The following is a 17,121-nucleotide window of genomic DNA, read 5'->3' as shown; positions in this document are numbered from 1 at the left end:
ATTACATGGCTATTCAAACAAATGAGGGTACTTTTCTTTCATTTCATTCTCAGCTTTCCAAGTAGCTTCTACTTGTTGGTTTCGCCATAACACCTTCACGTATGCAATTTCTTTGTTTCTCAACTTTCGGACCTGCCTATCAAGAATAGCAATCAAAATTTCTTCATATGACAATTCTTCACTAACCTCGATGGTCTCAACCGGCACAATAGCGGACGGATCTCCAACTACCTTCTTCAACATGGAAACATGAAATACTGGGTGTACTAATGACATCTCAGGTGGTAGTTCAAGCTTGTACGCCACCTGACCTATCCTTTGAATGATTCTATACGGCCCGACATACCTTGGACTTAATTTCCCTTTCTTTCCAAACCGCATGATCCCTTTCATGGGAGATACCTTCAAGAACACCCAATCATCTTCTTTGAACTCTAAGTCTCTGTGACTAACATCCGAGTAGGATTTTTGACGACTCTGAGCAGTTTTCAACCGCTCTTTTATGATCTTAACCTTTTCCATAGCCTGATGCACAAGGTATGGTCCTATTAGTTTAGCTTCTCCAACCTCGAACCACCCAATCAACGATCTACATCTTATACCATACAAGGCCTCAAACAGCGCCATCTGAATATTGGCATGGAAGTTGTTGTTATAAGCAAATTCTATGATCGGCAAATGATCATCCCAGCTACCCTTGAAGTCAAGAACACACGCACACAACATGTCCTCAAGCATCTGAATAGTCCGCTCTGCTTGCCTGTCAGTTCATGGATGGAAAGCAGTGCTAAGATTTACCTGCGTACCCAAATCTTGCTAAAACTTCTTCCAGAAATTAGCTGTGAATTGGGCCCCTCGATCGGAAATGATGGAATATGGAGTGCCATGAAGCCTGACTATTTCCTTGATATACAATTGAGTATATTGTTCCACAGTGTTGGTGGATTTAACTGGCAAAAAGTGAGTTGATTTTGTGAGTCGATCCACGATCACCCAAATTGAGTCAAACTTACGTGGAGTGCGCGGTAACCCTACCACAAAATCCATGTTGATCATTTCCCATTTCCATATTGGAATTTCTATACTCTGAGCTAATCCACCGGGCCTTTGATGCTCGGCCTTCACTTGTTGATAGTTTGAACATTTTTCCACAAAGTCTGCCACACCCCTCTTCATGTAATTCCACCAGTAAACTTCCTTGAGATCATGATACAATTTTGTAGAGCTTGGGTGCACGGAATATCTAGAAGTATGCGCTTCTGCCATGATTCTTTCCCGAAGACCATATACGTTTGGAACACATAGTCGTCCTTGGTACCGTAATGTACCGTCATCCATGCCAAGAAAAAAAGCCGTAGTCTTATGTTTATGAATCCCTTCCTTCAGCTGCACCAACACTGGATCACTGTATTGCTTCTCCTTGACCTCCGTCACAAGTGATGATTCCACCCTATTCCGCATAATCACTCCCCCTTCACTAGAGTCCGTAAGACGAACTCCCAAACCGGCCAACTGGTGAACCTCCCTGGCCAAGGGCCTTTGACATGCTTCCAAGTGAGCCAAACTACCCATAGATTTCCGACTAAGAGCATCTGCCACCACATTAGCCTTCCCCGAATGATACAAAATGTCGATGTCAAATCTTTGAGCAACTCAAGCCACTTTCTCTGCCTTAAGTTCAATTCCTTCTGCTTGAAAATGTATTAAAGACTTTTGTGGTCCATGAATACATCTACATGGACTCCATACAAATAATGACGCCAAATTTTTAATTCAAAAACCACCGCCACAAGCTCTAAGTCATGAGTTGGATAGTTCTTTTCATAATTCTTAAGTTGCCTTGAAGCATATGCTATAACCTTACCATGTTGCATTAATACACACCCAAGACCGATCCTTGAAGCATCGCAATACACCACAAACCCCTCAGTACCCTCTGGCAGGGTCAATACCGGCGCTGAAGTCAATCTTGATTTAGATTCCTGAAAGCTCCTTTCACAAGTATCGGACCACTAGAACTTAACCGCCTTCTGTGTCAATTTAGTCAATAGAGAAGCAAGAGTGGAGAACCCCTCCACGAACCTCCTATAATACCCGGCCAAACCCAAGAAACTGCGAATCTCTGTTGGAGTAGTAGGTCTAGGCCAATCCTTCACCGCCGCAATCTTTTAAGGATCAACCTTATTTCCTTCTCCGAAGACGACATGACACAGGAATGTAACAGATTCAAGCCAAAATTCACATTTTGAGTACTCAGCATACAAATGGTGGTGATAAAGAGTCTGCAGAACTACCCTGAGGTGGTCGGCGTGATCCTCTTGATTTCTGAATATACAAGGATGTCGTCAATGAATACTATCACAAAAGAGTCAAGAAACGGCCTGAAGACTCGATTCATAAGATCCATGAAAGCTGCCGAGGCATTTGTTAGTCCGAAAGACATTACCAAAAATTCAAAGTGCCCATACCGGGTTCTGAAAGCTGTTTTCGGAATATCCTGCTCCCTTACCTTCAATTGATGGTACCCGGACCGCAAATCAATTTTGGAGAAGAACTTAGCACCTTGTAATTGGTCAAACAAATCATCTATTCTAGGCAATGGGTATTTGTTTTTGATTGTGACTTTGTTGAGTTGACGGTAATCAATACACATCCGCAACGATCCATCTTTCTTTCTGACAAAGAGAACCAGTGTGCCCCAAGGCGACACACTCGGTCGGATGAAACCTTTCTCTAGCAAATCCCTCAGTTGTTCCTCTATCTCTTTTAATTCTGTCGGCGCCATTCTATAAGGTGGAATGGATATAGGCTGCGTGCATGGCATCATATCAATCCCAAAATCAATCTCCCTATCTGGAGGTATTCCAAGGAGCTCATCCGGAAAGACATCGGGGAAATCATTCACAATTGGTACAGAATCAAGGGTAGGCACCTCAGCAGTGGTGTCCGTCACTCGGACCAAATGATAAATATACCCCTTCCTGATCATCTTTGTGGCCTTAAGGTAAGAAATAAACCTACCTTTCGGCATAACATTATTCCCCTCCCACTCAACAGTTGGCTCGTTAGGAAACTCAAGCCTCATAATTCTGGTCTAACAGTCAAGTTTGGAAAAACATGAATAGAGCCAATCCATTCCCATTATTACATCAAAATCAATCATCCCTAGTTCAATAAGATCGGCCATGGTATCCCAACCACGCATCGTGACAACACAATCCCTATAAATCTGTGCGGCCATAATAGACTCGCCAACCGGAGTAGATACAGAGAACGGCTCATGAAGCTATTCCGGTTCTATCTCGAAGCTCGTAGCAACATAAGGAGTAACATAGGACAAAGAAGATCCGGGATCAATAAGGGCATACACATCATGATACTGAACAGTCAATATACCTGTGACGACATCTTGGGAAGCCTCTGCACTCTGTTGACCACTCATAGCATAGAATCGGCTGGGTCCTCCTGAACTCTGTGCACCACCCCTAGCTGTACCACGCCTTGTGGGTGCTGAAGAGCCTCGAGCTGGAGGGTGTGCTGAAGATGTGGCGGCTGAAGGACTGGATGACTAAGTTGTGCCCCTGCCTGCACCCTGACGGGATGCACGACACTCCCTCTGAATATGGCCTCTCATTCCGTATCCGTAACATACTGGCATGTCCAGGTAGCAGACTCCCGAATGTATCCTCCCACACTTAGGGCATGGGGTCCTCTTCTGCTGCTGGAATTTCTCTCCTGATCGGCCCTGATGGTGGGACCCCCTGCTGCCCTGACCGGGCCTAAAGTGACTCATCTACTGCTGGTCGTGCCCTGATGGCAGGGCACTAGCTGAAGACTGAGCATAAGACTGGGATGGCCCTGATGATCCTCCCCGAAAAGATGATCTCCCACCTCCGAATGAATCCCCAAGGTTGCCCGCTGATCGGGCCCTACTACTACTTTTCCGTTCCATCATGAGCTTTAACTTTCGAGCCTTCGTAGCTTGGGAAAATGCCACCATCCTTCCATAGTTCATGTCAGAATTTAGAGCAGTTATGGGAGCCTCATTAATAACCAAAGGGCTAAGGCCCTGCACAAATCGACGCACTCTTGCCTCCATAGTCGGCATCATATGAATAGCATACTTAGATAGGCGCACGAACTCCATGTGATACTCCCACACATTCTTACTACCCTGTTTAAGGGTCTCAAACTCCACAACACGATCTGTCTTAGTCTCGGCAGGCAAGAAATGGTCTATGAAGGCATCCGCGAACTCACTCCATCTCGCCGGAGGGCTCCCCTCCTCACGGGAATCTTCCCACATCTCAAGCCAAGAATATGCCATCCCTTTCAGATGATAAGAGGCCAACTTTACTCCCTCTACTACAGTAGCACGCATAACTCAGAGAGTCTTATGCATCTCATCAATGAAATCCTGAGGGTCTTCCCCGGAATCAGTACCTGTGAACACTGGAGGGTCCAAGTGAAGGAACATGTTTACCCTGGAACCAGAAGAATCCTCTTGCGAGCTAAATAAGGTGGGTGCAACATTTGACCTCTGGTCCTGAGAAGCTACTAACTAAGTCAGCATCTAAATAGCTCCCCTAAGATCCCCATCAGAAATACCGGGACCTGGAGCTGGGGCTGGATGTGGAATAGGTATATCAACTGGAGGGATTGTGGCACCCTCAGCGGGTGTAGGAACTGGAGTAGTCTGTTCTGGAGTCGACTAATCAGGCAATGTAATAGTAGGGGGATTATCCTCACTCGCATTATCAAATAAGGGATCAACAGCCACTCCTAGTGTGGCGTTGGCTTCTTGGCCAATTCTCGCTCTCTTCTTAGGTGCCATTTACTGAAAGTTAGAACAATGCACGAGTTAGGGGAAAGAAACGTCGCGTTCCGCTCTATCGCACGATATAGAACAACAATGAAGGGTATCATTCTTAAATGTCCAAGTAGCCCCCTAATTATAGATGTGGTTGACAACACACCGATAAGAAGGGCTCTACTAGACACGGCTCTGAGATATCCTAGAACACTTTAAAACCTTAGGCTCTGATACCAAGTTTGTCACGCCCCAACCTCGGGGAGCACTACTGGTGCTCAACCGAGTGAACCGAGTCGAGCAAGCCTACTAAACCTTTCCTACCCGACTCATTCATAATCCAAAAAGGGATCGCATCACCATTTTAAAACAGGGGGGATCGGTTATATAAATATATAAATGTTGCTAGTTCATTTTTCCTTATATACATCATGCCATAGTTGAGTTCCCAAAATACAACTCGATCCAACGACCACCCCATCATACATACATGACCCACATAAACGTCTACGGAGCCTCTAAGAGTACAAAAGAGCAACATGACAATGCCGGCAACAAGGCCCAAGTTATACCTCAAAATATAAAAACTTATACAAAAGAAGGACTACATGACCTCTAGGAGAAATGGGGCTCACCAAGACTGCTGTGAGGAAAGAAAGAGAGCACCACCTCTCTGCTATCAGCACTATCTGCGATGGAACCATCTACATCCATTTAAAGATGTAGCGCCCCCGGTAAAAGGGACGTTAGTACTGTCAAATAGTACTAGTATGTAAGACAAACACCAATCTTAGTAAAATGAACAGTGAAACAAAGAGAAGGCAGTCATAATAATCAATAAGAGTTTCATAGAAATACAAAGAAAATACCAAGTAATGGTCACATAGTTTCCAATTCAATCTTTCCATCTTTTTAGATTAATAATCTTTAGTGCCAAAGCCACAACTCACAATGCCACCGTATTTTTACACGGAGTCCGGTCTCGGCCCGACCGGCTAAGCCATCTCAAGTGAGACATATCCATATCCACAATGTAAATCAATAGTTCCAACACAAATGCCACCATGTATACAACATGGCATCCGATCTCAGTCCGATCAGCTAAGCCATCTCACTTGAGACATAACCTCTTTCAATTGTTCACTAAATTCACATTTCTTTCCCATCTTTCGTTACATGGCACAAACATCCTCATTTATTAAGTAGTTCTTGGCACTGGGAACATTTTACAATTCAAGTCTTTTCCCTTTTTATCTGTTCAAATAACATCATCACATAAGGCATTGCACACATAAGGGAAGGAGCTTGGAAACAACATAATTACGTTCTCAAATAGCATGATGACATGGTAACCATCTAAAACAATTAGGGAACATGAATCTTTCAATCCAACATACTAAGGCAAACAATTCTAGTATGATCAAGTTAGAACTTACACCCATCATTTGGATACCAGGAGTTCGATTCTAGGAAGAAAAGAGTTAGTCATACATACCTAAATTGCACTTCTTTAGACTCTACAATTATCCGAAACCCTTAGCAACCACAATCTATTTTAGCAATATATAAATTGAACCCAGAATTAGGAAAACGTTCATGGTTCTAACTCACTTTTTCCCCACACTCTTTATCACACATGCATGCAAAATAAACCACCCTTATACCTATGAAGTATCACCCCAGTACCCCATTATAGCTATGTTTGAAATTAAGAGATGGGGTGATGAAGTCTTACCTTTTAGGGTGAAGAATTTTGGTGCTCTACTTGAATATTTCCAAGGCTTTGAGTGACGGTTGAAGATCAATTTGATGAAAAATTAGGCCCTCCCTCTAGAACCCTCTCTCCCACTCTAGAAATATCATAAATGAGCTTCAAAATAGACTAAAGGGGTGTTTTAATGCAATGGTGGTGCTGTTAGGTGTTGTTTTGGTGTTACTCTATCAGGTAGATAGGCCCAATTACAAAGGAGACTCTGCAGAAATTTCTGAAAAATTTGGGAGTTAGTAAAATTTGGGGGAGTGAGATTTGCAAAAAGAAGGGATAAGTTATGTTATGTGTTTGAGGGTGAATGATCCTAAGCAGAAGAGAATGTAACACCCCGAAAAAATTTTGAAGCACCTCAACACTATCAAAAAAGTTGATGTGTGCGTAGGCACGAGTTGCTATAGCCAGTTAAGACTAATATCGTGCGTTGATGTGAAAATCAGGCCTTTTAAAAATGTTTGGAGTGTAAGAAATTTAGTTTCACAGTTTACAAATATGGATAAAAGAGATAATCTCAATTGATATGGTGTTGTCGGGCTTATATCGAATAGGGTGACGTGGGATCACCCCCAGGTATGTGCGCGGTAAGATGGAATAGTGATTTGATGGCTTGGAAAATAACTCTTGGCACGTTCAAGGACGAACGTATGTTTAAGTAGGGGAGAATGTAACGACACGACTTGATGATTTGACTTATTACTCTCCTTTCTACTATTTGAAGTCTTGAATAGCTTCATATAATGTACTATGACTTGTGAGCAAAATTTGAGGTCAATCGGACTTGATTTGCTATATTTCGACATTGATTCTTCATGAATACGTGGTATCACATTAAGCAAATGATCTCCAAATTCAGTTTTGATTGAAGCATTAGATACGTATTGAAATTTTGGAGCCATAGCAAAAAGAATCGTCGAATTCGGATATCGTATGAGAAAGTTATGCCCATTTCCATGTCAGGAATAATTTTTCGTCGCCGCCAGCGCCCAGGGTAGCGTGGGGCGTTAGCCCTGGCGCTGGGATGTTAAAGGTACTGTAAATAGCGCTACCGACAGCTCCCCACTCTATTTGTGGCGCCCGAAATAGCTGAGGCCCTATAAACAGGGGTTTTCTACCATTTTTGACAAAAATAGAGTTGGGGAGCTCGGTTTCGGCGAATTTTGGGCAATTTTCATGGGGTAAATATTGGGGTAAATATTCCTTATCCTATATTGATTATATTTCATGATTCCATACTCATTTACATCATGGATCCGTGAATTTATGGAAGAAAAATCAGATTTTTGTAAAATCTTCTAAAAATGTAAAATGAAGATTTGAAGGTCAATCCAATATCGGAATTTGATAAAATTGGTATGGGTGAACTCGTTGGGTTGTCGGATTTTGTGAGTTTCGTCGGATTCCGAGACATGGGTCCCACAGGCGATTTTTGAGTTAAATTTCGGATTTTGTTGGAAAATTTATATTTTCATATGGAATTAATTCCTACGATTCGTGTTGAGTATATTAAATTGTTTGTGACTAGATTTGGAGCTTACGGACACGAATTCGTGAGGCAAAGGTTTATTGGAATCTTGAAATTGGTTTTGAAACGAGGTAAGTATCTTGCCTAACCTCGAGTAGGGGAATTACCCCTTAGGCGTTGAGTCTTTTATGAAAATTATGTAATTGAAAATCATGTACGCGAGGTGACAAGTACATACTTGGTTTATATGTGCAAATTATATCTGTTGAAATTCGTAGACGCCCTTAAGTATTAAGTTGGAAAAATTATTGTAACTTATTAAATCCCTTATTTGTCATGCCTCATTCCTTGTTTGCCGAGGTTATTTTTATATGATAATTTTATGTGATTGCCACTTGACTTTTATGTGAACTCTGTGTTTGTTTGAGTTGCCATTTTTATGAAAAATACTTTCATTGTTGATTTTAATTATAGATAATTTAAATGGAAAATTTGGTTAATAAGATTAATAAATCTATTTATTCTCTGAAGTTGTGATTTAAAAGAAGTGTTGTTCCTGGATGAATTACTTGTCAGTTCACGTTGTTGAAAATTTGGTATTGAATTATAAAGGCCGTGAATCATATTGAGGCAAAGTGCCAAATTGTGTAATATTATTCGGTTGAGTTGTTCACTCCCGAACATTTTGTTAAGATGTTGTGCACATTATGATCGAGTCGTGGCTCCTTATTGTGGAAAAATAATGTATTGTAAGAATTGAGTACTTGATGTGCAATTTATGATATGTTGTACGATTTAAGCACTTGATGTGCAATTTGTGATATGTTGTAAGATTTGAGCACTTAATGTGTAATTTGTGATATGTTGTAAGATTTGAGCACGTGATGTGCAATTCGTGATATGTTGTAAGATTTGATCACTTGATGTGCAATTCGTGATATGTTGTAAGATTTGAGCACTTGATGTGCAATTTGTGATATGAGATAAGATTTGAGCACTTGATGTGCAATTTGTGAAATGCTGTAATATTTGGGCACTTGAGGTGCAAGTTATATTATGCTGTGATATTTGGGCACTTGAGGTGCGATTTGTGAAATATTGTGATATTGATACGCATGCGGTGAGATAAGGGTGGCTTGAAATGCTTGGCTAGTAGGGGAACTACTAGAAGTCATGCGGTGATATAAGGTCAGGGTGTTGAAACGCATGCGGTGAGATAAGGGTGGCTTGAAACGTGTGGCTAGTAGGGGAACTACTAGAAGTCATGCGGTGATATAAGGTCAGGGTGTTGAAACGCATGCTAGTAGGGGAATACTAGAAGTCATGCGGTGTGATAAGGGTGGCTAAAAGGCGGGATGCTATTTCGGAAAAAATAATTTTTAAAGAATAATATGTAAAGGCTCCCGTAGTGATAGAACAAAAGATTGTCAATTTATTTTATGATTTGGGACTATGAGGCGGTACCTCGGGAGATCTTTCTCTATGACTACACTTGCCTTTGGTTATTTTGTTTTTCCATAAATTTATAAATTCTTGTATTTTCCGTGATGTATTATTTGACTTAATATTAAGTGTTTTGTATTTCTTGATGTATTGTGTTGACCTTGACTTTTTTTACGAGACTTTAAGGATTTGTATTTTTGGGTTGTACTTGTTTTTGATGATGGAGTTATTTTAAATAAAAGAAAAATTTATAATATCTTTAATTTAATAAATTCTACATCCAAATCAGTAGTTTATCTGATGCTTTATTTTAATGGAAATGTCATTTTTCCTCACTCAAATGATTTCTAAAATAAACTTATCTTTTTGTTGATTTCTTACTTGATTTAAAGATTTTTAACCTTACTTTATTGAAAATAAATTGATCCTGCGGATCTTATATACATTGATATTTTGGTACGTGAGTTGTCCATGCAGTTATGAAAATAATATGGGCATGAGGTGCCGGGAAAAAATATGATGATTTTATTATTGACACGTGAGTTGTCGGTGTGATGGTGATAAAAATATGGGCATGAGGTGCCGTGAAAAATATGAAAGTGGGTTGAGACCCGTAATTTTTATGATTGTGAAATGAGGTGTCACATGGTAACTTTTACATAAAAATATATTTATTGGAAAGAAGTATATTTGAAAGATAATTATTCAAAAGAAGTAGATTCGAAAGATATTTATCTTAAAGAATAATATGTGAAGGATTTATATTTGAAGGACTTGACTTATTGATTGTACTTATGTTCCTTATTCGCCTGAGTAATAATTATGATGTTCTTGTTGCCTTGTTGTTATATCACTGGTTGAGTTTGTTATTATCATTGCTAGTTGTTTTCCAGTACTATTGTATACTGCTATATTGTACAGGTTATTTGACTAGTGAGTGTCTTGACTGTACCTCATCTCTACTCCACTGAAGTTAGTCTTGATACTTACTGGGTACTGACCGTGGTGTACTCATACTACACTTCTACATATTTTTATGCAGAGCCAGGTATTGGAGGTATCGGACCCGGACAGAGTTAGAGTATGATCGCAAGGATTCAAGGTAGAGTTGCTTGGTCGTCGCAGTCCCTTGGAGTCTCTTCATTTCATTGTACTGTTAATTTTTAATCAAACAGTATTGTATATTTGGTCCTCGTGATCATTCTATGTATTCAGTTAGAGTTCGTGACTCAGTATTACCAGTCTTGGGAAGATGTTATAATTATTTCCGTTGTTGGTTTCGTTTATTAAAAAAAATGGCTTAAATTATAATTAAAATCGGCTTACTTAGTCTTAGAGACTAAGTGTCATCACGATACCTGTGGTGGAATTTTGGGTCGTGACACTTGCTCTTCCCATATTTGCCAAATAATTCCTGTCAAACAGTTTGTAGCTTTCATTTTGTTTAACAATGCAGTAGCAACATTCACTTATATTTCAATTATTTGTAATGTACCCCTTTGTATGAACAGAATTGGTGTTAAAGAAGACACAAATTTAACGTGGTTCGGTCAAGGTGACCTACGTCCACAAGCGGAGAGGAGCAATTTCACTATACCAACAAGAGTACAAAAGAGAGTACAAAATTAGAGTAAATACTCTAATTAATCCCAAATACCCCAAGAGAATAACCTCACAAGATTACTCCAAAGAAAGGGTTCACACAAGTGTTTCTCAACACTCACTCTCTTACAAAATACTCTATAATGAAATAAAGGAGGAGAAAAAAAGACAAGAGTGAAAAGCTCTTGAATTGGTGTATTTACAAATGAGGAGAAGTTCCTCTATTTATAGCAAGAAATCATTGGTCTAATAGTGGATATGATGTCATGAAAACTTGGTCCACAAATTTTGTTACAGTGGATATGATGTCATGATTAATGTCATAAAAACTTGGCTTCCACTTGAAAAAAAGCCAAATTAATGGCCATATTATATTTATGTTGGATAAAATTGTACTAATATTTTCCTAATATGGATTTGCATGAAATTCTAATTCAATCAAGTTCCAATCTTTTCTTATATTATGTCCTGCATATTCTTGAAGTTACAAACCCAATTAACTCCACATGTTCTTACGCCTCATTGAATTTTCTAATAAATGGTTTTCAGCCATTGTTGCATGCAGACACTAAGCTTTTTAAAGGTAATTAATCTCCATCATCACATAAATTCTTGGTCAAAAATTTATTCTTGAAGTTCCAAGCTATAGCAATTTCACGTGGGTTTTCAGCCTTCGTTGCGTTCATTAATAATACATTTTAATTATCAAGTGTCGTTGCCTGCCGCACGCTCAGAACATGAGTCTCTCTGGAGGTAATTAATTTCCTTCATGTATTTCGGTCAGGTTTCTTTCTTTTTGTTAGTCTAAAGGTTGTTCAATTATTTGCAGAACATTAATGTTGTTGTTTTTATTTTAATAAAGTGGCCGGTTTTCAGGATTTGTAATCTGCAATATTTTTTGTTTATATATGATTGTTTCTCCATGACATAATTCCTCAAAAGATAATATCGTAATATTTAGGACTTTTACTTAATAATTAAAACTTTGAATCAATTGAATTTCAAAAGTCGTTTGAAAAAAGCAAATATAAAAGACGAACATACGTCCCTATTTATTCTTTAATAAATTTTAGCTAGCTATTGTTATTGTTGGTAGGGGTGGGCATTCGGTACTTCAGTTCGATATTTCGGTATTCGATTTATCAATTGTATATACCAAATACCGTATCAAAGTATTTTGGCACGGTTTGGTATTTCTTGTTTTGGTTCGGTACGGTTTCGGTTTAATACATATTCATGTGTCACGTACAGTTAAGTGCTAAAAGCCTAAGCATTAAGCAAGCAGAAACAACCACTAACGAGTAAACAATCTGCCATTCTGCCTAACAATTTGCCATTCTGCCTAACAAAAGGCAGCAACACTAAATAAATAATCTGTCATTCTGCCTAACAAAAGACGTGTAAGAAATATTCAAATCTGCCTAACAACATGCAGCAACACATACATGGCAGATGCACACCTGGTTATCACATTCACAGTAAGTACTTGAAAGGGAAAAGAAGTAAATAATATCACAGCAAGCTAAGATAGTAACAACCACTAACGAGTAGCAGCAGAATTAAACACAGTGCAACAAAAATAGAGAGGGCATAAACCTACCAAACAGAATTCAAGTTTACACTAATAGTCTAGAATCAACTTAGTCTTAATTCTTAAATACAGATTTCAGGAAGACGCTCAACATAACGCCTAATATGCTTCCTTAAACAATATCTGTCATCCCTTTTTGGATGAACATTATAGACTCGACCACAATGCCTGCACTCTACTTTGCGAACTTCTCCGTTATCTTCTATTACCTCAAAGTGTTCCCAAATATGAGAGCGTACTTTAGGAGCACATGGCATGATTGCACTTGAACCTAAATAAAAAAGATAAATCATAAGTTAGAATATTATTTTTTGATGATAATAGAACAAAACTACAAAAGTATATCACCAAACAAATAGAGTATTAAACTTACCATTCAAGTTGCAAATTGCAACTATACATCAAATAATGCTAGTAGTGCTTCCATTATTTTCCATATCTAAAGATAATTCGACCAAATATGCATACAAATAAACTAGTATGATATATTATTTTGAACTAAAATACACACAAATTATTAAAGCTTACCAAGCTCGAATTTTCAAAGCGATCCTCTATCATTTTGGCAAGATTTAAAGTTTATCCTTGTCTGAGTATTATCTTTATCATTGTTAGGTGGGTATTCTTTGCATCTATTCAAATGACTTCTCAATCATGTTGTTCCATTCTTAGATGAATTAGCAGTATAAGCTTGCTTACAATATTTACACCTTGCTTTACCGACCCCATTTTTCTGAAATTTATCAAAATATTTCCAAACTTCAGATCTAGGTTCTATGCCATTTTTTTTCTTAGAATCTTGAGTATCAATTGTGTTGGCGTTGCTATCATCAGTAATAGGTAAGCTTTTAGTTGAACCAACATCACTTACTCTACTTTCATCCACCATCTATACAAAAATCAAAATAAATATAAACACAAATTGTTTAAACCAAAACACTAAATTGAACACTACAAGGGCGAATGGTCGTGTAATGAGCAGAGAACAGCCTAATACAAGAGCAGATCACACACCATAAGGAAAAACTATTCCCCATCTAGTTAGTTTGTCATTCCTGGAAATAAATAAAGTGGTCATTTTCTACTTCTAGTATGATTAAGCTCGAAAAAAGCCAAAATTTTAGAATAACATACAGAAATATAGGTAGATTACGCAGTAATCTGTTGATAGTAGCAAAAGCTCTAATACTCTGTAGTAAAAGCTCTAACCCTCTAAGAAAACTAATCCAAATTAATCTGGTAATCAAAATACTACAATATATTTTTTATTGATCTGGTAATGTAATACACATAGTAGACATAGATCCCGAAAAAAGTAAATTAGGGTTATTGAACGCACCAGTACAACAAGCTAAACCTCAAAGATGAACACATACTGACAACTATGACCTAGCGCATCTCTAAATATAGAACACCGTAGTAACTCTATTAGACTTAAGTAGACCTACATAAAAAGGCCACAACAACTTTAGAAGTTAATAATTCTGGGCCTACAAATTGTTATAGCTTAGAAATATGATTATAGCTCGCATGAATGAAGATCAACAATGAATAATGGAGAAGTTATGAACCTGAATGAAGGTCAACAATGAGCAAACAAGCAATCGTCGAGGAGAGGAGTCGTCGTCGCCGAGGTTGTAGTCGTTAGTCGTAACTTGTGAATCCGACTGTCGCAGTAACCAAGCAAAGTCGTGAGGGTTTTTTGAAATTCTTGTCTGCCTCTAAGCGACTAAGCCTAAGGGTAAGGGATTAGGGAATTAGGGGTTTTGGACTTTTGGGGTGTGGGCTTAAGGTTATTGGGCTAAAAAATAAAAATAAAGTTAATCTTGGACTAAACTATTTCGGTATTTAGGTATACCGAAATATCAAAATATCAAAAATCCAAGACCGTATACCGTATCGAACTACCGAAATACCGTAATTTCTGTACCGAAATAAACTAAAATACCTAAAAAATCGAAACCGAAATACCAAATTAATTCGGTTCGATTCGGAATTCGATTTTTCGGATTTTATTCCCACCCCTAATTGTTGGACTGTTTGTTTAAAGATAGTGAAAGCGAAGAAAAAGAAAGAGAAAAAAAACCATAACAAAAAAGATATGTCATTCTCCAATTATCTATTTTATCTAAAAAACTTGCTTCTTATATATAACAAGGAAAAAAAAAAGGAATACAGAGTCCAGCTACAGGGTGAGCTTGGAGCAAAAAGAAAAACCTCAACCTGGTAAGAAGTTAGAGTCACCTAGATTGGTTAAGTTGAGAGATAGAAGCACAAAACTATAGAATATGTAGAAAGAAGATTGTTCTGGAAACAAGCTTATCAAATTTGGCAATGAAATAATGTCATAATAGTGTATCCTTGTATTCATACAAGTGTATATACTATTATAAAAGATAAGAATAATCTTGGTAGGGAAGTAGCCACTAGCAAACAATAAATCCTTACCTGATATAGTAAGATTACATTACATATATACTAATTAATACTAATATCCAGCTACACTTTACCCCCAAAATCTTCAACCATTTTGACATTTTCTCTTGGATAGGTCACAAAGCATTGTAAGAAACTCGAAAAGAAAGGGTGGAAGTAAAAAAGATTAGCTGATTAAGGACTAAAATTGCACATTTTATTTAATTGATGTTTAGATGTACAGTCCACTAATACAAGGACCAAATTCATAAAAAGGCAATAATCGAGGGACTAGAGCTGCTATATTCTCCCATAAACAATTAAAATTCAAAAAAACTAAGGAAAATACATAGTTTGTGTTCTAAACTTTTTCCGAAAGTCAATTCCTCACTCTAACTCATCTTCATGACTTTCGTCTCCTCTATCATTCCCTTATTTTTCCTCGATTGATTTTTTTCTCCATAGAGAAAAGGAAAAAATATTAGGGACTCTCCCACACTTGACGACTTTTACTTAGTTTTCCCTTTTATTATACGGGGTCCTAAAATTTTTCATTTTTAAATACCCCCTTCTTATGTCACCTGACATAGGAAGTAGATGCCAACTTAGTTGGGCGCGTGGAACATAAATTTTAACCCAAATATGATTGCTCCAACGACTCTTTCTCTCTTTTTTCCTATATATTCTCTTCTACATCCCTTCCTCCATTAAAGAACATCTGTTGTGCCTTTCCTTATTCATGCCATCAACTTTCTACGTCTTCTTCCAATTTAACTTCATGGATTCAAAGCGGAAGTTATTTTGTGTGTGGGGGTATCCTCCAGTATTGAAAATTTTATGGTCAAATGATAATCCGGGGCTTAGATTCTTCGGTTGTAAGTACTATGGGGTAGGTTAATTTCTGAAATTTTCGAATGAGTTGTATTTTGTTTGATTTTTCCTAAGTTCTAATTTTGTTTATTTTGATTCCACACGGTCTAAATGGCGCAGCCCATGTGAATATTTCGAGTGGTATGACCCCCAATTCCCTAGGCAAGCAAATGTTGTGATATTGAGTTTGCTAAAGAAGAGCAACAATCAACAAAGACAATTGAAGTGGAAGAAAGTGTTGAAGCTAATATTATATTTTATCTTGTTATGCAATGTAATAATGTATTTGAATTTTTGTTTATAATCTTGTTAATGGATGTAACGATCTGATTGGTCGTTTTGAGAATTAGCGTACCGTTCAGTGGCTTAAGGTCTCGAGCAGCTTCGTATTATGTGTTATGACTTACATGTATGGTCGAGTTCGGTTTTCGGAGATATGTTTCAAATTTTTGATGTTTCCGTTGCTCTCTTTTTATGGGTTCAATTAGTTCATACAACATAGACCATCCTGCCATTTCAAAGTATACAAAGACGAAAATAACTGAAGGCATTCACAATGAATCATTATTCAAAATAACTAGAATTCATCCACTATTAAATGTTGTTCATCAGCATTCAAAGAGCAACAATATAGTGAGTACCAATTTCAACTATTGCTTTAAATACATTCCAAAACACAATACCAAAACCCAATAGCAGTTTCAAAAGATATGACTGTCAACAACACAACTTCCTTGTTTCAAAGATACCACAACAATAGTTAAGACTGCCAACAAAAACATATTTAAGATGGGATCTTGGAGGGAGATTTTCCCTTGACTTGTGCCCTTGTTCGAATTCCAGCTGCCCTTGATCTAGTAGTGATACAATATTTTGCACTTTGGACTTGGAGTTGTCTTTGAGTTATAGATGTCTTGCCTTTCCATTTAAGCCCTTTGGTTGGTTGGTAACCAATGTCACCGGTCACATGTGTTGAATTGATCATAGTTGCAAATAGAGTTTTAATTATTCTGATGCTAGGCAGCCCTTGCTGAAATAGGCATACACACTTACATTAGCACAAGATCTTGTTCTGCCTAACAAAAATAGTGAACTTATAATTTAAGACACTTACATTAATACTAGTATATCCATTTTGCGAAATAAATACACCATGTCCC

Source organism: Nicotiana tabacum, chromosome 23 (assembly GCF_000715075.1).
Source record: "Nicotiana tabacum cultivar K326 chromosome 23, ASM71507v2, whole genome shotgun sequence".
Classification (NCBI taxonomy): Eukaryota; Viridiplantae; Streptophyta; class Magnoliopsida; order Solanales; family Solanaceae; genus Nicotiana; species Nicotiana tabacum.
The sequence above is the reverse complement of the archived record's forward strand: the minus strand, read 5'-3'. Positions refer to the sequence as shown.